At 38.4% G+C, this 22,747-nt stretch overlaps 1 long non-coding RNA gene across 1 annotated transcript in view; it reads right to left on the bottom strand.

The window, feature by feature from the left end:
• LOC104510020 overlaps positions 1 to 22,747 on the bottom strand; it is a 55,167-nt gene that overhangs the window by 31,124 nt on the left and 1,296 nt on the right. The window contains exon 2 of the long non-coding RNA XR_727892.1: positions 21,737 to 21,853. This is a non-coding gene — a long non-coding RNA (uncharacterized LOC104510020). The remainder of the gene's footprint in view (positions 1 to 21,736; positions 21,854 to 22,747) is intronic.

The following is a 22,747-nucleotide window of genomic DNA, read 5'->3' as shown; positions in this document are numbered from 1 at the left end:
TGTATGGATGAACTCGAGCCACAAAGCCAATAAAGGGAAAAATTCTGCTTCTACTACCTTTCTTACTACATGCTTTTAAACCTTTGAGGAAGAAAAAGAGACATGTTACACGTCACTGTTATGTGGTTTAGCTGCTGAGAAATTGTTTCTAAATTATAGCACTCTTGCTCCATCCTGGTCAGCCCTCTGCACCTCGAAGGGGTGGGGGAAAGAAAAATCAGTAACTGTCCTTTCTCCACACACCCCAAGACTGCCAGAGATATGACAAATTACTTACAGGGAGTTTAGCTAGAGAAAACTAAAAATAGTCCTCTCTGTGCCTGATACTTCTGCAAGGAACACGAACGGTGCCCTTTCAAAACTCCTCATGGGCCAAGGCAGTCAGAAAGCAGTAATACATGCATACTGCGTTTAGGAAGAGGTGAAGAAAGTGTGCCCAGCCAAGTGCAAATCAGTTGTCACACCAGGATGAGAAGTCAATTGGAATGCCACTGGTAGCCCACTGGCATCCCAAGGAAGAAAGAAAAACCACTTAATTTTTCCACACAGTTGGAATGCAGATCTTAATATCAGACTAGCTATCAGCATTATCTAAAAGCAGAGATATCCCTTTAACCAAAAACAAAGAACTGAAGCTGAAGCTTTTGCAGCATCCCAGTCTTCATGAAACAACTGCACGTTGGAATAACCAACCAAAGCAAGGAATAGTGTACTAAAGACTCTAAATGGTTTTAAACTTCTCAGCATTCCTCTGTTTAAAATTATTAATGACAATAAAAATGACAGAATCTTATTTAAAAAGAGAGTTTCCTTACAACCAAATATTGATGGAAAATGAAAAAGGGTACATGGGTGGAAGAAGCGTGGCATTTTTTACAGTGTCTTCTGTTAAAAGGGAAAGTTACCTATATAACATCCCATAAATTTCTGTGTGAAATACCTAGGTATTTCCCCCATTTTGCTGGGGCAGAAGCTTCTCTCTACCTAGCCACTACACTGCTGCTTAGCATCTTCATTAAGCTTGATTACCTGACACACTGATCCTAGCCATATATCCCAACATATTTCATCTCATGCACTGGGGGTAATTCCATAAAGATCAAAGCCTCTGCAGAATAGAAATAAAATATTTGTGACTTGTTATAATATAGTGAGCCTGGGACAAAATTGAGAACGTAGGTTCTGGTCTCCCATTCCACATACCACAGGATTACTCAGCTTCCTTCCTCTGTTCACAGCTGGGGGCATCCCCCTAACGAACACATTTATGTATTCCAACCACTGTACTATTTTAATACCTCTTCAAAGCCCAAGATCTAATTGAAACCAACCCAAAAAACATGTGTCTTAGCCACACAATCCAATTGGCCAAAGCTGCGTTGAAAGCACGGCTATTCAGAGACCTCTGACGTGTAACTCCCATAGTGTCTCTCATCCAGCACGCTATTCAAGTGATTTATCTGCTCAGAGGATTTAGAAACACTGTCAGCAAAACACAATGGGCCTCTCAGAGCATCATCTTGGACTGAAGAATTTGGGTGCTGACAGAGGACAGAAGACAGCCTACATATGAAATTATTTGAAGAGCCATGGTTGCCTAACCACCTTTTTTTTTTTTTTAAATAACCTCAGATATTGTTAATACACTAAAACCAGTTCCTTAACTGGTTTTACTACTAAACCAGTAATCTAGTTTTTTAATGATGAATTTAAATTAGATTCAGTGACAGAAATGGTTATTTTGTACATCACTTTTTCAAAACTTTTTCTTTCAGGTTGTACAATAGAAATGTTTTCAAGGAAGATAAAAATAATATTTTCCCTCACTTCAAAGTTTTGGGATTTGAAAGCTGGATCCCATGCCGATTGGTATCAATGAAAGCTTTTGCACTAGCTACATACTTCACTTCTTTTCTCCAGGAAAAGAAGCAGTAAAAAAAAATCAACACTTTAAAAGTAAAAATGTCGTAAGCCCTTGTATTTAACAAGGCTCTTCCTGATTATTTTTTTTTTTTAATAAAAATGCCTCTTTTTGGCATATCCATACTTAATTGAACATCTTCTTAATTTGTCTTCAACCTCCAACCTCCCTAAACTCAATACCAAACACCAAAGAACGCAGCAATGTCACTGTCATTGAAACAAACTGCACCACTGCAGTTACTTTACTGCTAAGGTAACACACATGCTTTCTGCAATGGTTTCCATTCTAGGAGAGCCAATATACCAGCATAGGTTCTCCCCTAACAGTGGCTAAGCTGCTAATGGATATTTTCTTCATAGCCAGCAAAACAAGGGAAAAAGCATAAAAGGAGACAAGAAATTGATGTTGAAACTTCAGAATTTCTAGACCATAACAAAAAGAACAGAATTACAGTATCATTTTAATTAACTGTGATACACTTAATAGGAATAGCCCTTTCACCAAGATACCTCATGGGAAAATTGATTCAGCTAAATACCAGATGGCAGCAATTTAGTAAGGAAGTGCAATCTGAACAAAAATTATTGTTAACAGGGAAAGACTCAATATGTGTTATAAAAAAATGTGCTGTTTAACAGGTATTTTCCAAACATGAATACAAATACCTCTTTTCTTACATAAAAAAAGACTTTCTCACTGATGAAAATTCAGGAGTCTGTTTTTTTGACAGATGGGTTTTTCTCTGAGCAAAAATGACCCCTTTCTTTCCCTTAAATGCAAGAGCAGAATCTCTGTCTTTGAGAACTCGAAAAATTAAAAGGAGAAATGCTTCACATCAGAATTCTACCTCAAGCTTGACACCTCTATCTTCTCCATAGAAAAAACAATTACTTGTTAAGCAAAATAAAACTATGCGATGAACTGAGACCCCATAAATGCATTCTTCTGCAGATAGTGAGGTACTTTGTGAGCTTACTTGAAAGTTTATTTAAAAGTTTGTTGTTGCCCAAGTTTAAAATGCTCATGAGAGAACAATGTTTCAAATGTACATAAACAGAATTTGATCATAAAGTTTCATTATTCCTGACGGCAAGTTAAAGTTAGGACTGTCCAAAGGATATTTGCTATCACTTGACTAGACTTCCAGCAAAATCAATGCAATTCTGTGTTTTAAAGAAAACCGCATTACTTGCTGACCTGTTACTCTAGCTCTGTGTGAACATTGGCTAAAGAATCATAAAACTGAGAAGAAGCTGAAGACTGAAAAACACTGATATGTAGCAGCATGTAAGACCACCTCATGGTTTTGATCAAATGAGCTCCCTAGAACCACCTGCTGCTGTTTGGAACACACCAACAGGCTGAGATCCAAGCAGATTTAAAGTTGCTGTCAGAAACTCTTTTACTTGTGGCAGGTAGGAAAGGGAAATATAGCTGCATTGCCCAATGTATAAAGTAAACCAAAATAACGAGTGACATGTTTAACATGGCAAGTATTTGGGAATGTAAACCACCGATTAATATAAAACAATGAAACCAGGAGCTAACCCTGCATGTTAGATTCTTAAAATTAAAAACATAACTTTAAATCACAGAGATCTCACAGATGTCAAGCCTCACACACGCTAAAGAAGGAAAAAAGAAAACCCAACACAAACCACCCACCGCTCCAGAACCCCACTGGTTACAATTCACACATTTGTAAATGCAGTTCTGGATCTTCTTTTTCCTCATGTCCCATCAGTTCACAGTGTTTCATGCTCTTCATAGTTAAGCTTCTCCAACATCAGTAGGCTGACAAGGACAGTGGATAGCCCTATTGGCATCTTACTAAAAGCTGCAAGGTAGTCTAGTAATTTCCAGTAATTGAAGATTTAGTCACGATTTTGCATTCCCACTGACTGGGTGACTGTATTACTGACGGTTGTCACAATTTATACATACATATACATACATATATTCTTACTAGAAAAATACATGTTCATTAACGGGAGATCAAGCAGACCGATCTTTACCTTCAGTAACATAACTGATTGTCTAGACAAAGGAAATGCAGTAGTTCTTTATCTTCTGGACTTCGATAAAGCATTTAATTGAGTCCCTTTTCTAAAATTATTAGTCAGTTGCAAAGAAATTAGGGAGATTAACAGACTGGCTAATCAGGAAATGGTAGGGTTGGAACAGTATTGAGAGCTCCTTGAGACTCAGTGGCAGGGCTAATTTTATTTCAGAGTTTCACTGAACACTATGACAAAAATTATGGAAGCTCTGTAATGAAATGTAAAAGGCAGAATCTATAACAAGTAAAACCGCAATGGAATACGGAAAGAGTTACACTTGGAAGACCTGAGTAACAGAAACATAACTGTATGAAGTACTAGGTGATGCATTCAATTAGTAACAACTAGCACTTCCTCTACAAGCTAGAACCATGTTAGTTCAGTGGCAGGAAGACTTAAGCATATCATTAATAAGCAGGCTGAGTATGAGGCATCAGCAACTTTGAAAAAAGTAAATGTGCTTTTCAGATATATCAGGAAAGCTATTTCCAGTTTATCAGCAATACTGTGTGTCCTTGCCATTCATATTCAAGAAACAGGATTAAGGATGCTGGTATGAATAGAGAACCAGTTTCAGATAACACAACTAAAATAGTTCAAATTTATTTAGCATCACAAAACAAGAGCTAAAAGGAGTTATGATTATTTTAAATGAATGCATCTGTTCATTAACATCAAAGGAAGAAGAAGAGGTATTGAAACTAAGGCAGTACTCCCCAGACTTCAAAACCAGGGCTGTTGGAAATCAGATAGAGAAGGGCAATGGATCTTCCAATTTAATGTTCTCACTTATATTTGACACAAAAGACATTCTTAGCATACACTGATAAAACAGATAAAAGTCACTGTCTGGACACTGGATAATACCAAAACCATTCAATGACAGATCACTTTGCGACTCAGCATAATTCTTTCTTTCAGAAGAAGATTAATTTCAACGTCACTGAAAACTCCCTTCCAAAAGACCATATTTTGAATGTAATTGAAAAATTGCAAATCCCCTTTGAGCTTTACCCTTCTTGAATTCTCTCGGTCACCGCTTGACTGCTGTTACACTTGCACTTCACTGAGGCCTATGACTGCTATTCTGGACCACAGCAAATACCCTGCTATGAAGCCTGCATTATTTTTAACCACCTAGCCTGTGTACATCCAATATTCAGTGGGACAGGTTCAGACAAATCCAAATTCCTGTTTAGTCCTGATGTGCATGAATGCGTATTTGTCCCATGTATAAGTTAACGTATTTTAGTACTAATTATATACATCCGTACAAGCAAAGGATCTGTATTTTATCCCAAACACAGTTTTCCTCATTTCTTATCAGTCTAGTTCCCCTAATTACTTTAAATGGAAAGTTAAAAAAAAAACAAAACAAAACACCAACCACAACAACAAAACCCCAAGAATCCCCACACTAAACCAAACTCAAGTACCTAAAAATGTCTATGTATTTTTAGTTTAAAAAAATTCCATATATATTCACACTGTCATATATATTCACACTGTCATAAGAGCTTCCTGCATTAAAATTCCCATATACTTGTAAGAGTTAGCCATAAATCTTTTTATATTTAGCCTAAAGCCAGTTTTTATGCCCAACAAAACTCAGAACAGGAATTTAGAAAGGACAGGTGACACAGCTGAACTTTCATAAATGTATTCTCACTGCTGTATTAAACACCTAATCTCCTTTCCCGTGGTCCTGTGTAACAAAGATTTAGAAGCAAAAGATCACAGCCTCCAGACTTTCCTGTGACTCTAGGAACAGGAGTAATGGAGACATTATTTATATATCAGTTCAAAAGTTTAATTGCTAAGATGTTCCTTAAAAACAAGGACACAGGCTGAATCCAAATTTACAAATTTTCTTTAACCCTTTTGTTTTTTAAACCCCCTGTTTGTCCCATATTTACTATTGCTTCAGCTCTTTCAAAACAAAATTTTTCATTCTTTTTTCAAGTCTGAAAAGTCATTCCGTTTCAGTGCACCTGTTCTCACAGTTCTGAACGGTCAGTTCGACTTCAATTTTAAGATGTTTTTAACCCACCGAACTAACCAAGATAAGACTTCATCCTCTCTACAAAATGAAACCAAACACAGGATCAATACAGTGTATAGTTTAAAGAACCAACCAAACAAACAAAAAACCCAAACACCAAACACGCAAACTCTTGCACTGAACACTCTGTTTACAAAATACAGAAGACATTACGTAATTTCTAACTGTGAAATTAGATCCAAATTCAGCAATATACTTCTCTCCAGGCATATAAGACAAAATTATGTTGTAGTAACCATCTGTGTGTTCAAGTACAAAGAAAGGTAAACAGAATTTTAGAAGGACTAAGACTACTCACAGAGATACTTACTCAGTTTCCCAATAGAAATGTGATATGCAGCTTCCCTCACATTAGTAGTATTGTGGAATTCAGTCCAAATGTTTCAATGGAAACAGTCTGTTCTGCCAAATTACTACTTCATTAGAGTTATTGCAGCTTTTTTTTCTGAAAACAATTTATCTTGATGCCATGTTGCTGACTGTCTATAAACCTGCCAGACATAGGTTTCCATGTTCTATATTCCACAGGTGCTGCTACCTTATCTTCAATCCGCACAGTACCTGTCCCTGGTACAACTGCATTAAGGAAAGGTTCCTCCCCATTTTTTTTTCAGGGTCTATCAACCACAGAACTGCATTTCTTCAATTTGATTTCATAAAATAATCACCAAGGCAAGGACTGGATGCTGAGACACTGCTCTTCCTCAGTCTGCCCAAAGATTCCCTGAAAACATATATCACTGCCTAGGCCAATATATCCCCCACTTCCCATCTAATCGTAGAAGAGCTGTAATTAATTTTCCCCACTAAAGACAACAGTTAGGAGCAGGTCTGAGGAGTGGTCTGATGGCCAGGAATGAGTTCCATCCAGACCACTGGTCAGTTAACTCTTAAAAAGGTACTTGACCACCCTCTTGAAAGTTTATGGAGCATATTGCTTTTGTGTTAGCACATGGACATCTGTACTACAACAGAGATGCTACAGTGAACACCGACCTGGAGAAGTTAGGGTCACATTTTTGAAATGTGTGTAGAGTCTGGTACCAAAGGTGCTGACAGATTTCTTCAGGCAGCTTTAAAAGCACCAAGAAGGTACAGGGAGACTAAAAGCACCTCAAGTAGATAAAAAATGGAAAATTGGTTGCCTAGCTTGATTAGTGTCCATACAGCAGCCCACTTTAGGTATAGAAATAACTCCAGTCTCAATATCTTCATATATACAACCTACAAGCCTTAACATAATCTTCAGCTGCAGTGGAATTTCTAAGATGGAGAAGAAAAAAAACATTAAACACTCATGTTTGATTCCTAAAAAGCACCTTGGACAATCCAGTACCATGCCAGACTTGTCAGTTGTTTTCCAGTCCAGTACATAAGCTATGACCAATCACTACTACAGCATATGAGTAGCAACAGCCTAAGTAGGTTAGTTGCATTCTCTATCTGTTACAGGAGTAACTTTGTCATATCATGAAAACTGCCTTTTGTTTTTTCCCCGCTGATGTGGTATATCTATACTAAGACACAAAGAGTAACAGATGAAGTGATATGAAACAGAATCTGTCACAAATTACATAAATCTAACTCTTAAGGGTGAACAAAAATTATATAAGAATCAACTCTCTCAGTCTCTGCAGCTGCCAACGAAACAAAAATATTCAATGAAATCCGTGCCAAAAAAGTTCTGTCTTGTTCAAGGGTAATGTGCCTTGTGCTTTAAAAGATGGCCTAACAAGGTACAACCATGAAACAGAGGCTGTCACAAAATACAAGGCCACTGAAAAGAAACTTAGTTTTAAAGCACTTTTCATAAATCTAGACACTTGCCAGCAAACCAAATAAAGCTGGCTAAAATCCTTTTGTGAAGTTTTTTGCTGCTCTGTCAGGTCCTCAGAGCTGCTGCTTCTGTACCGCCAGCTTCCTGCCATGCTGACTGCCCCAGTGCGAGCTGCACTAGTCGAATGAGGCCCATACACCAGAAGAACGTGCTGGGGAGGCCATGGCAAATCAGGTTTGATTCACTATTGAACTAACTCTCCAAGTTTCTAGAACTGAAAGATAGGAAATCCAACAGCAAAGTTCATAGGGCATTCAGTAATTTCCATGAAGATCAGCGAGGCATCCATCCCCACCCTTCCTTTCTCTCTTTGCTTTTTTCAGCATATTCACTTTCAGTCCCAAATAAGAACATACTGCTGATTAAGAACCCTGCTTTTTCTGAAAATACTGGATTCAAATATGGAGACATAATAGGTAAATTTTCATACAGATTTACAGTACAGAAATTTTTCATTTACAAGAAATTTTCAGAGTTAAATTACATTCAGAGTTCAATTCATACCCTAAAATACTAACAGCTCAGGAGAGGGAATGCAGTTTGTGCTAACATACTGCAAACGTCATTGGCTGTCATAAAAGCTACTGTGATTAATATTCTCTTTAAGACTGCCAGGAGAACTCAGTTAAACAGAATGGCATTGCTCATTCTGGAAGTATTTTAGTTCAATACATCCTTGCTCATCATGAAGATTTACTCCTGAAACAGAAGTCCAGCTCCCTGGGTTCTGGCCACATTCTTAATTCAATACTTGCCTGTCAAAAGCCTTCCAGTACCTTCAGTAAGATATGACTTCAGCTCTTCTCTTCATGCATCGTGTTGCATTCTCTTAGTCAAACAGTTGTTAACTCCATAGGCAGATAGATTTGGCTTAATTTTAAGTGCATCCCTCTCTCTCTTTCCATATAGAAACTACTTCTGAAAGTTTTCCTAAAAATAACAACACTGCACATAAAACTAATTTACTGATATGTGTACAGATGTGGCTAGGTCTCTTCAGCAGAAATTCTAACAGACCCACCTGCACACACTGTAGGCATAGTAACCCATACTACAGACAGGTTTGTCCAAGCTCTGAAGCTGCCCCAAACCGATGAAGCAGGAAGGGAAAAGCACTACAGCCTTTTTTCCTGGTACCCCACACATCATGCAATTCCTCTGTAGCAGTGACACGTGGAACCCAAGTTAGAGCTTGACTGTTAGAAGCAATGTGGGCAGGAGGTCAATAGGCTCAGCATCCTCCAGCTTAACTCCAAAGACGTTTCATTCTCTTCCAGCCTAGAGGTATGAACTGCTTTGTGTAAATCACCTGAATTTCCATTTTTCCTATGTAAAGGAAAGATTACTCATTCAATAGTATTTTAATGGCTATGTCCACTACACCCAACTAAAGGTGAAAAAAAAATTCAGGTAACTCTAGAAATAGCGTCATCTAAGGGTTACAGAAACACTAAGAAATCAGCACAGTCCATCTCAGGCATACAAAACAGGCTACGCAGCTAACAGATAGCCAAACTACAAACCTGGAAAAAAATGAACTGGGCAGGAGGAACGGAGAAACAAACCAAAACCAAAGAAAATAATAGTTCGCTTTTTCAAACTAGACGATGTCCCTTCACTTCTTGTTACTGTCTCTCTAGCTCATTCAATAGACAGCTCGTGGATTTTGGGGGACAATTTGCCAGTATCCTATTCCTGTGGAGTTTAATGAAACTGGAACAAACAGGTTTTTTGCCTTTTTCATACTGAAGGTACTGCTAGTTATGATGTTTCATATGTCCAAAACCAGACATGAAAACTTTAAGCCCTCTGGGTCCTTCTTACATGAGCCTGTTCTTGGGGCCAATGAGTCTGAGGAACACCCTAAGAAAGGAGCAGGGAAAAGGATTCCACCACCATACTACTACAAAAACATTGTATACTAATGGAGTACTAATTTCAAATCAAGACAAATTTATCCATCAGGAGAGAACAGCCAACTGATGAGGCCAAAGTTATCTTAATGGACAAAAAACGTCTACACAAGTCGTGTACAGTATTGTACATACACAGAGAAAGTCTTTCAGGCAGCCTCTCAATGGAACAAGCTGTATATACCTGTACTCTAATTTATACTGCAAGGACAGTCTTTCTTCTGTCATACCCCAGTCTGAAAGCCATTTGGGCACAGTTAATTATTCAGAAACTTCCCTGTCACAGGGGTGATGTTATTTCAGAACAGGGTAGCAATAATTGGGCAGTAACTGTCCAGGGCTTCCTCATTCAGAGATAATTTCTTGAGCAAGAGCATTGCAATTACTTCTTTTTGAAAAGCTGCCAAGTTATTCCCCAGGAATGGAGGCAGTGAGAATCTATAGCTACAACAAATCAAGGACCTCCATGCTCGATTTCACTAAGGCAGCTGTGTGTCAAAATCCAAGTCTTCCAGACACCTCAAAGACTGCTGCCTTCTACAGGAAATAAATCACATTGTCCCACACGACACAGATTTTCTGTCAGGAAGCAGACAATTCTGTCTGAAGTAATCTCAACAGAGAAATGCTTTTCTCCCAACCCAAACTTACGAATCTGCATTTTAAGACAAAACAGATCCATAAAACAACTCATGGTGCAGATGCTGTTGCAATCAAAGGAATTAGCTTTTCTCTCTCAATCCATATAGAAAAAAGTTCAGTACTCTTGACCGCTTCTGACACTCCCAGTAAAAGTTCTGAAGAGTAAAAGAGGGAACATCAAACTGAGGAGCTGTGATCAAATACTGCCTCTGGGCATGCTCAGAGATTTTGGTGGAGGTAGTACAGGCAAACTTGCTAGATAGTAACACCTGCATATCTTCGCACTAATAGATCCAGGAAAGATAAGGTACTATCCTCCGCTCTTCTCCATCGAGATCCAGTGATTTTCTTTGTATCACCTAACAACAATACACAGTCTTACTGCATAACCAAAAACCTGAACAATGTACATAACCATATGTAACAGTGAGACACGCAAAGTAGGAAGACTTCATCCTCAAACAGAAATGATCACACATCTCAAATCAGATTAACGTAAGACACATCCTCAAAAAAAAATTTGTTTTATTTCACAAGAATACATACACTAGAACTGGTGAAAATGTACTACTTCTGGGTGGGTATGATAAGATGCCTGCTTATGAACCTGTAGAAAAAAACCATTTCTCTAATTCCTCTCCAGCGAGAGCCCTCTAAATTTCACTTCAATTTTACAGTCAAAGCTGATAGAACAGTCTTTGCTAATCGGTATCTTTATTTTTGCTCTAAATTAAGTTACCTTGATAGTTGTATGAACCATTACAACGGTTAAGTTTTAAATGTTGTGCCTTACTGAAATATGCTGAAGCCTGCAGAGAAAGCTGGAGAAGAAAAAACTAGAAGAAGGAACTATAAATAAAATAGAAAGCCACAGAGTTCCACACTCTGAATTGGGGGGGGGGGGGGGGTGGAAGAAAAGGGAAAAAAAGAAGAAATCTTATTAAAGCGGTTTGGATAATTGTGACTTGCAGCTTTTTTATTTCATGTTAGTGAGACTGCATATATGACAAAGGATTTAAAGATAAGACAGCAAGAATAAACATCAACAGCTGTGTGGTACTATAAAAATCTTCAACCCTTCTTACTATAAAAATACCATGACTGTGAGGAAAAGAACTCAGGGTGGAGGGGAGGGGTAGCGGAAGGGATGTGTAGATGAAAATCCACCAAATCCTCAACACCCCATAATGCTGAAAAACACATACCAAACAAGAGTTAATATAATCATACCTAATGTCACTCTGTCAGTGACTCCTAGGTAATGATCCATGATCTCAACAGTAAGCAATAAATTCAAGGGAAGTCACTTTACTCCACAGTGAAATCTCTCTCATATACCACAAAGTACCATAACACCAAAAAGCAGCTGACACTCTGTTCAATACGGTAACTGCTTTATACGCTGAAACCCCAAGTTCAATTGCTGGTGTTAATAACATTCATTCACATTTACACTGTTCAGATTTTGAGAGAACCAAATGCACTAAATTTGGGCCACCCTACAGACTTCATTTGTCCTTCATTCTCTTCACTTTCCAGCCTTCATTATGCAAACTGCAAACAGTTTTTTTAAAAACTGCATGTTAGAAAGCAGGGGTTTTTTCCACTCCCTTTACGATCATGCAATCCATCGTAAACAGGACAAAACAAAGAACAGATCAAAACAAAATCCTCATTTCTGGCATGAAGAAAGCCAAGCATGGAGAATTTCAGCCACATGGGAATTTGTTTCTGTAATATACTGCATAATGATTACATAAAGAGGCTTTGATTACTGTAAAATTCAATGATACATGCATTTCTAACGGCATTGGAATTCCTAAATGATTACACAAGCCTTTCATGTATATTCATCAAATATTTAAAACACAGCATACTACAAAACATTTAACTAGTTTACTCTCAGAGCAACTTACTATGCTCTTCTAACAAAAACTTGCTCAAGAAGATAAAGTCTCACGTTACATCCAAAGCATGATTCCAACTTGATTTTTAAATACAATTATTCGTTTAGCTTTATAAAGTATAAAATTTTAAATATAAACCTTTACTTGTACAAGCATATCCACAACTGTAAAGAACACATGTGTGAGACACATGCAAGAGACCAAAAAATCTCTTCTAATAGTTTGATTTTTTTTTTTTTAAAAGGTAGAAACAGAAGACTTGGGGAACTACAGACCTGTCGGTCTCACCACTGTGCCTGTGTCACACAGCAGATAATCCTGGAAATTATGCAAACGCACACGGAAAGTAAGGAGGAGATTGGTGACAGCCAACAAGCCTTCACTAAGGGCAAATTGTGTCTTACAAATTTGGTGGCCTTCTACAAGAAGGTGACAGCGTGAGTGGATAAGGGAAGAGCAACTGATGTCATGTCCATGGACCTGTGCAAACCATTTGACACTCTCCCACATGACATCCCTGTCTCCAAATTGGAGAGACAGGGACTTGATGGATAGACCTCTCAGTGGATAAGGAATTGGCCAGATAGTCACACTCCAAAGCTGAGGTCAACGGCCCAATGTCCAAGTGGAGACCAGTGACTAGAGGCGTTCCTCAGGGATTGGTACTGGGACCGGTTCAACATCTTTGTTGTTTACAAAACAGTGAGATCAAGTGCACCCTCAGCACGTTTGCTGATAACACTAAGCTGTGTGGTGTGGTTGACACACCGGAGGGAAGGGATGCCATCCAGAGGGACCTGGACAGGCTGGAAAGGTGGGCCCACACAAACGTTGTGAAGGGGTCTACAAGAAAGCTGGAGGGGGATTTTTTGCAAGGGCCTGTAGTGACAGGACAAGGGGTAACGGGTTTAAATTGAAAGAGGATGGATTTAGATTGGATATTGGGAAAAAATTCTTCCCGGAGAGGGTGGTGAGGCACTGGAACAGGTTGCCCAGAGAAGTTGTGGATGCCCCATCCCTGGAAGTGTTCAAGGCCAGGCTGGATGAGGCTTTGAGCAACCTGGTCTAGTGGAAGGGGTCCCTGCCCATGGTAGGGGGGTTGGGACTAGATGGTCTTGAAGGTCCCTCCCAACCCAAACCATTCTATGATGCTATGACTTTGTTCTGTTTTCTATTTCCCAGAATACACACACCAAAACTTTAAAAGAAAAATCTGTTTCCAAGCTGCCTACTTTCATAACACAAAGGCAAGAGTAGACTTACACTATTCCATATATGTCTTTTAATCCTTTCAATCCTTATTGCATCTAAATATATTAAATATTATGCAGAAATATTTTTACCACTGTAGGACTAAATTTTAAATATACTGTACACTCTATTTTACATCAGTATTTTTAAGTGTCTTTCTGTGAAGGGAGATGGTTGAGAATACGAGAACAGACATGTTTGATTTTCAAGATGCAAAAAAATTACGATAACAAATATAAAAAAACCCAAAATCATTTTCAGTAAGTCACTGAATTATTTCCATTAGTACTGAACCAACCTTTGAGAAAAATGAAAATTCTTTAGTGAAGATTAATAGGCAGAAGCTACACTATAAACGTTTTTCTTTTTTTTTTCCCTCTTTTCTCCCCCTCCAACATTTGATACAGTTTCTACAGTTACTTCATTTTTATTAGTATACAATTTTGGCTGACAAAAAGAAGGTAGCATGAACCTTTTTTCCAGCAGTATAAAGACAATTACTTATAATGGAAAGAATACCCTAAAGCCTTACTTCACAAAAGAACACAAAATATGAAAAATTAAAACAGAAGTAGTTCACAATAGTGATTTTTCAAGGAGTTCAATATATCCACTTAAAGTTAGAAGTGCTTCTACATCAACAAGAGAGGCATCTAGTTGGGATATTATTTTGCAGATAAAGAAACAACCAAAAGTGAGTCCAGTAAGCACAATGGAGCTTTCCATACCAGAAAAATCATCTGAAGTGTTCTGTGCTTTTCCACCTGCAGGAAGTGCTTCTCATTTATAAACTACCCATCAATTATAGATAACCATGTCAACTGTAGTGTGTCTAATCATTATAAGCAGCTACAGCTAAAGGCAAACACATCACCATCTTCTTGAATGTCAGTTCCCCTTTTGTACATATTAGAGTTTGCGCTGGTGTGATGGGACTTACTGATCATTCACCTGACAAAAAAGGGAAAACACCAATGAGAACAGCAAATCTTATCCTTTGAGTCATCCCAACATTTCCACGTTGCTGCCTTTAGTACAACGAAATCCTTCATGCTTGCAGTGCGTGGGCTGCCCGTGAGGCTGCCTGCCAGGAGTGCCAGCCACCCCTCCTGAGGAGCTGCTCCTCCAGTGCTTTGTCCAGGGGATGTCTCAGTCAAAGGCACTGGGAGGGAAAGCAGATCAACCCTTTGAAAGGACAAAAAGACTTCTACCTGAGGTCATGTTTTCTCAGCCAGGTTGCTCCACACTGACTAAAGAAACGTCGTGTCACGCTTCTTCCTCTATTCACTGCAGTGCGTGTATTTGAGAGGAAAACATCCTGGCCTTCTATACTAGGCACATGCCCCTTGAACCCTAACAGTTGTCATCAGAAATGATAGAGTAGTGCAATAACCACCTTGCATTTGTTTGACTACTCGATATGCTCTGTGCTGGTCTAGTGAGGGATGGAGTAATGATGGGTGTCTATGAATATGCATGTAGAAAGTTCTCATGGAAGAATGATACATTTGCATGTTTTTTGGACAGTGCTATCGAGACTGGAACAACCATGCCTATGCTACTGAAAACCTTAGCTGGTTAAAATAAAAAAACACAGGAAAACATTATAGTTTACTCTTGGGTTTCCTTATTTCTAAGAAATTTCCAAGGCAATCCTTTACATTTTTACAACATACAACTGGTCTCATCACCGTGTCATTTTACAACAGTTTTCCAAACAGTCAGCTCTTGGAGTAAACCTTTGTCTGATGTGAGGCAGCAGCACTTCATTGACAGAGTAGGTTAAAAAGAGAATGGAATGTTAACAAACAGCAGATCACAACTTTCCCTGAAGATACAGCAATAGGGAGGGGTTTCCCTCAATTAGGAAAAAAATAACAAAAGGTTTGGAGAAGAAGTAGGGAGAAAAGCAGGATGCTTTCAAAGACAAAGATTTTTGCAAAGCCAAATCCTTCTATTGATTTCTCAAGTGCTAGGGGCAAAGAGCAGTAAGGCTACAAATGAACTTTAAGCCTATACCTGTAGCTTTCCTGGTCTTGACACTTATCTCCATTTCTCTTACTGATACACTCAGACAGATGAAACCTTATTATACTCTCAGCCACTTCAAAGAAAAAATTTATGTCAATATAAACTCAAATGAAAGTCAGCAGTTTGAATTTCGCTTTATCTATTGCGACTTTTAAAAAATACCAAGACAGACTGACAATAATGCTTTAGGGGGATTCCACATGCATGTGCCCAGAAGAATAAAAAATATTCCTCTCTCGCCCAGTATCTCTAAAAAGGGTGTTTAGTAAGAATTTATAATTTGACACAAAGGGAAACACAATCAAGTGCATATTTGTGAACAAAAACTACATGATTTTGAAAAGAAACATGACTAAAGCTTTATTGCAAGTACTTCTGTGGGTAGGACTGTGGCACTATACAGTTCTGCTTTATTTAGAAAAATAAGATAATAAGAGTTTCTAATTTAAGGCAATATTTCTCTACAAATCCTGCGGAGATGATAGTGAACAGAGCTGAGAAAAGGAAGAACTTGAAGTGCTTTTTCTTTAAAAAACGCAAAGCACTTTGAACACCACTTCAAGCTTTAAAGAAAAAGAACAGCTTCAGTAGTTCTAGTGTTCTCATGAGTGAGGGAATAAGAGCATTCTGGTACAGGCAGAGTGCAGGTAGGCAATGTAGAAGCTTTCACATTTATCTCTGCTAATGCATTTCACATACTGCTCTGCAGCGTTCCTAATACTCAAGCCGTGGGGCTCTGCAGCAGAGATGGCAAACCACTCTAAACCGCGTGGTGGGTTTGTGATACAGATCGATGCCCACGAGGGAACTCTGAATGCTGTCACTTCAGATTTGGCTTCACAACTGAACTCAAAATTCCTCCTTCGTGACAGTCAGTCTTCATTTCCCAGTCACCCCAGTGTGACTGAGTTTTAATAGGGATACTCGTAACATCAAGAAACACACAAAAAAAAAACCTTTTGCAAATTTTCATTCATAGTAACCAAACCTCAGCAGTAAAGAGACATATAATTTGAAGCCTAAATAATATGAAATTGTCACTTTATAATGTATGTTCCCATACCCAGAACTGCACTTCTATTCCTACTACTCTTAAAATTATCAAATTACTCTGATTTTTCCTCAGTGATTACAAGAAATTTTTGGAAGCAAATGAAAGACCAGAATGTTGAACGTGTAATGTTTCAAAGTGCCTTGCATACATCCAGTTTCTCCTTGCCCACAGGAGACAGCATTTGATTGGTTGTTTACATCTTCAATATCCCATGGGAATTCCAGTAATTCTATGCCTCCAAAGGAGATTATATCTACCTGCTAGACTTTCAGATAAACACCAAAGTCATCTGTTAAACCTCTAACCCTAGTTGTATATGGAATCTCTACCCTTGAAGCTTCTTCTCAAGCTTCCTGGTTTCTATATCCTCCTAAAAATAAGGGGAATTTGTGAAGGGGTGATACAGAGACCAGAGACATAAAAGTTGTCACCAGCTATAGAAAGTTGCTCCCGTCCTGTTTCCAGCACACCTCCTCCATGTGTGGATTGAAAGGAGGTGGCCCAACACACTGCAGTCATATCACAAAATTACAACAGTGTTTACCTCAAGATGATGTTGCATTAAAACAAACACAATCCCATCATACAAGAAATGAACATTTTCAAACCCACTTTACAGATATGAAAGCCAGTGTAGTAAGAACTTAAGCTGTGGGCGTAACTGCATTACACAAAGACAAATCAGATGAATATGCAGCAACAGAAGAGCCAATCTTGGGAAACGCAAACAAAAGCCTCGTCGCAGCTGAATGTTACGGTACTTGCCTAGAAAATCCAGCCACACTGCTCTATCCAATGAGGTTCAGAACGCTTCCTGCAGGACACCAGTATGTATATTCTGAAGACAGAATAGAACAAATGCTGCCTCCAAAACTAGTCACTAGGCTTTCCTTCCTCTTAATGTAACTCAAACTCATCTTTTCTGTGGGTCTGCCATGTGGCAGTGCTACCTGACCTGTGCTAAGCAGCATTTTCAAAGAGAACAAATCCAGCTTCAGCTTTAAGACCTGCCAGACCAAACTGGGCAAACCTGCATGCTTATAAGAAAGGTAAGAATACCATGTCTGTGCAAAAGTCATACAGAGGTAATGTTTGAACAGCATATGAGCCTCTACTTCTGATTTTCTTGGACAATGACTTCAAGCACAGATGCAGCCCCAGCATTACGACAAAACCCAACTATCTAAAGTCTTAAAGACAGCGCAGTTCAAGCCACTGAAACATAAATTTGCTCATGGCCATATGGGAAGAAAGTCTTTGTGATGTAGAAACAGATGTCACTGTACATTTTTCAGAATACAGCATTATCCACTTCTTTGTATGCATGACTTCACTGGACATATTTAAATTGTATTTCATAAATATACTCTAACTTCCTTATTTCATATCAGAGTAAAGTAGGGATAGCATATTCTTTATTGAAAGTTTCTATTTATATGAACCCCATTACCCTGGCTTAGGAAGACTAGCCAAAACAAAGCAAAAAAAAAAGTTTCGCTGTATTAAAAAGCCTCAATTACAGAAAATCTGACACAGCCAATATAAAATTATGATCAACATGAGAGAGAGATGCATAAAAAGTGAAAAGCGCAGTTAGAACATTCAGTGTGTCAAGCACAGTAAATGTGATACCAGCTGCACAGTACTTCAATATAGTTAAACTGCACTTCTTATATAATGCAAATTAAATGACAGGCAAGAGACATTAACTATCTGCTTTCTGGTACAGGAACACAAACATTGCAAGGATATTTTAAAATATTTTTCAAAAAAACAGCAGCACAAGTAGCACGTCAGCAGCGAGAAAAAAAAGTCTGGATGTCTATCACCGGGGAGCACCCCCCTTCACTTTAGCATTCATACCTGTGTGCACAAACTGAGCAGTATGTAATTCTTTTTGCATTATACTAAAACTCCAGTGGGTTTGAAAATGAGACCTAATTCTCTTGCATAGACAGAGACAGGTTTAAGCAAAAAACCAAGAAAATGCTTTACCCTGTGATGTATCCACTGTGCTTTTCCCTGCCTTCTCTACAGTCTTCTGTTTGTGACAGTCAAATTCCGCAGCATTTAATACATACACAGAATTCACCTTCTTTAGTTTCATTTAAATCACAAGATAAATAAGAAAATAATAAGTATATATATTTGTGGTGGGAGATACTAGCTACTTTAAACAGGTTAACTGAAGTAACCAGGAGTAGTTACTCTGGTTACTAGTTACTACGGCCTTGGATTGTCCTCGACTCCCAAATGGATTACCTGGCTGTTTGGAGGAATGGTGGGGCTACGTGTTGCAACAATAAGCTGTGGCAGCATTTTATGAGGAACAAGAAAGCCAGCTTTATTGTAGGCTGGATAATCAGAACAGTGAAGCCACAGCACTCAGAACAGGCTTACTGCTGAAAGGAAACATCCCACTTCTCGGGACATGAAGCAAGCACTGAGGTCTGTGCAGCTGCAACTATGCTGGCAATGATATCAAGCTATAGTGCATTTAAAGCTGACTTTTACAAATCTGTATGCATCTCCAGACTCAAAAAATGTCACCTGAATTAACAAGAAAGTGTAGTCTCAAATTATAGGAAAGCAAGTCAAGCCATTAGTTTTATCTTAGCCGATACTCTAGGATGTAAAGTTGTCCAAATATTTTAACAAAGAAGTCTCAACCTGGGTGGCCCAGAGTTGACTGCAAGCAGTCTACTTTCATTTAAATCTTACAGCTTATTTAAATTTTTCTTATCTACACCCGGTTTTAAAACAGCTGAATATTAAAAAAGGCTAAACATGGGTAAAACAGATGGGATGAACCTTTTCCCCTAAAAAAAGGTACTATAAACTAGATCTAGAAGGTTTTACATAGAAACTTCGTAACAGCTATGACAAAAGAGAAAGACATTCTCTCTTGTGACTTACAAGCTATGTTAATGGGATTCTCTGGGAGAGACTCTAGTCCTGTACTACAATTGTACCGAACAGTTACAAAAAGTTCTTAAAAGTTTGCTAAAACTTACCTAGTTATATTCATTCTCTAGATTCAATGTTGCCCTGTGTAAGAGGCAGTGTAGAGGTCTGCAACTAGAAGAGGTGGAAGGACAGCTCTATCAATCAAGCCCTTTTTTTTTTTTGCTTATACATAGGATACTATTTTCAATCGTCTCTCAATCACAATAGAAACCAGAAGGGAATGAACAAAGTCACATTCATTTCACAAAATTCCTGTATCCACAGGGGACAACTCTATTGAATAAAGAGCAGATACCATCCTAAGCCCCTGCAGTCTAACCATATCCAAAAATTTAAGCCTACATATTGGGAAAATGTGCTTACAAGTCCCTTGTGCTGGTTTATCAACAGTGTTGATAACACAGGGATATTCTCATTGTTGCTGAGCAGTGCTTACACAGAGTCCAGGCCTTTTCTGCTCTTCACCCCACCCCACCAGCGAGTAGACTGAGGGTGCACAAGAAGTTGGGAGGGGTGACAGCTGACCCCAACTGACCCAAGGGAGTCATATTCCATACCATATAACATCATGCTAGTATTAAAACTGGGCTAAGAAAGAGAAAAGGGGGAATGTTTGGAGTGATGGCGCTTGTCTTTCCAAGTAACTGTTATACATAATGGAGCCCTGATCTCCTCAAGATGGCTAAACACCTGCCTACATATAGGAAGTGAGAAATGAATTCCTTGTTTTGCTTTGCTTGCATGCACGGCTTCTGCTTTACCTGTTAAATGATCTTTATCTCAACCCTAGAGTTTTCTCACTTTTACTCATCCAATCCTCTCCCCCATCCCACTGCGAGGGACTGAGCAAGCGGCTGTGTGGTGCTAAGTGGCCAGCTGGGGTTAAACCACAATAGCTCTTCCCCAGTTATTCTTGGACAGAAAAAAGTATCTTAGTTTATAAACTAAAAGAAATCCAGATTCTGTGTCTAAAATATTCCACACATTCCAATTAAAGAGCACAGTGAAGACACAGATCCAACCTGTTTGCTTACAAAGGTTTAAAATTTAAACAGACATATCAACTACTGCCTACCTAAAAAAAAAACCAAAACACCCACCTACAAGTCCTCTAAACAAATAACTTCACTTACGCAGTTCAAAGACAGTCTCAAGTTCTAAGTTATGCCTTTCATTTCCTTATTGCAGATAATGAACACATATACAGTCATGATGGGAGCTTGCGTGGTCTTTAATCATACTGGGAACCAATTACAGATATGTAAAGAGCACTTTGGCTAATTAATTACAGGTGTCAAGGGCCATTTTTGATGCTCAAGAAAAAACTATCAGCTGGACTCCAGCAGCCACAGAGGAAAAACACAGATCTCCCATAGGTCCTATGATAACTTCTAGCTCTTTAAGGCTTTCTTAGATCACCTGGCGCACGTAAAATGGTACTCAAGGTCTGTATTTGGCAGTTAAATCACTCAAATAGTCTCACTGACCTCCATGTATCATCTCAAGTGAGTAAATGTTTTTCAGCAGAAAAAGCTGACAGGGTAACCAAAGATGTACAACACTGGAACTCAAAATGATTCACCTTTAAGAGTAGCACAGAAGAATTCGGACCCTTATAAAGCAGTAATAGCAGCAGCCACAGGTATCACCACATGCAAGTTTAAAATAAAATATAATTATCTCTCTCAAACATCAGCTTACAGGCTCTTTTAACATTCTGGTTTGAGCATATAAGTAAAATATCAGAAATATATTTCTGAAAATTTATTCACACTGGTGTTATCTCAGCCTGTGGTCTATGTTCTTTGCCATCAAACAGCACACAAGAGCAATCCTTTACTTGCCAGGAATACCTGTGCTGATTTGTGCAGCCAACTAAACAATAGCAAAGGGTCCATCTTGAGCACATGGTTCTCCTTCTCTATTCTCTAATACCGTAACAAAAAATAAAGTACATTTTAGGTGTAAGAGAAGAGCAAAACCAACTGTTCATCAACCTATTTCCTCAATTTGCAAACTTGCTAAAGAGAGCCAAAGAACAACATGGAGAGAAACTTAATCCTGGGTAAGATTGCAGCAAGTACTTACCGTGTCTTGAGATTTATCTTTGACATCATAGACGGTTAGTTTTATTTTAGTCTCCTCATAGATGGGGTATTCCGGTGGGAATGTCACACCAGTCAAAAACAGTGGATCTCTTGTACCCTGTGTAACATGAGCAAACATTCAGTAAGGTAACAGCTGTGCAATGTGTAGTACGTCATTACGGATGTACAGAAACGGGCTCTTAAAAGAAAGTCAGCTTTCTACAGCTCTCTGCTGTGAACAGTTAAGTATTATCCAACCAATAAGAAAAACAAACAACTTAAAACTTTCCAGACAGGTTTTTTATGTTGTTGTTGTTGTGTTTTTTTAAACTTTTCTGACAAAGTTTTTTTTTTTAAATGGAAAAGTAATTAAGTGCTTCTGAAACAAAGGCTAGCAACTTGCCTTAAACAGCTCAGTTGTATCTGGAATGCAACCTGTAATAAGCAGTGCCTTTTTTCTCCCACAATACTTTCTCAAAATACTGCAATTTCATATTAATTTAAATGAACTAGAAATACAACTTAGATATACACACACACACAAAAAAAGAGGGATCTTCATTCAGTTACAACAGAATGTCTACAGAAATGCTATAGATGCCCCCTGAATTACATTAAAGATACTGATCTGTGGGGAGGGGATTACAATACCCCCCCCTTTGGCAGTACTGCAGGAGGATAACATTCCTGTGTTGGTAACATTATATGTAAAAACTGTATACAGCATTAACTATATCATAGCTTCAAATATACAAACAATTGAATGATTCATATAAAATGCTGTTGATGATTTCATAATGTTTAATTATACTTAATTTCCAAAGATACCAGCCTAGCATCCTTACATTTTCTATGAAGTAAGATAAAGGATTATGCATGTAACTGCTCTTGAAACAAATAACTTTTCTGTGCTCCTGCCTTCCCCTCCGCCAAGGCTTGACTATGAAGCTGAGAGCCTTGACAGAACAAATTCAAGGATTTATACAGATCTAGGACACTGTGTCAGGATATG

Source organism: Eurypyga helias, unplaced genomic scaffold (assembly GCF_000690775.1).
Source record: "Eurypyga helias isolate BGI_N326 unplaced genomic scaffold, ASM69077v1 scaffold2335, whole genome shotgun sequence".
Classification (NCBI taxonomy): domain Eukaryota; kingdom Metazoa; phylum Chordata; class Aves; order Eurypygiformes; family Eurypygidae; genus Eurypyga; species Eurypyga helias.
The sequence above is the reverse complement of the archived record's forward strand: the minus strand, read 5'-3'. Positions and strand labels throughout refer to the sequence as shown.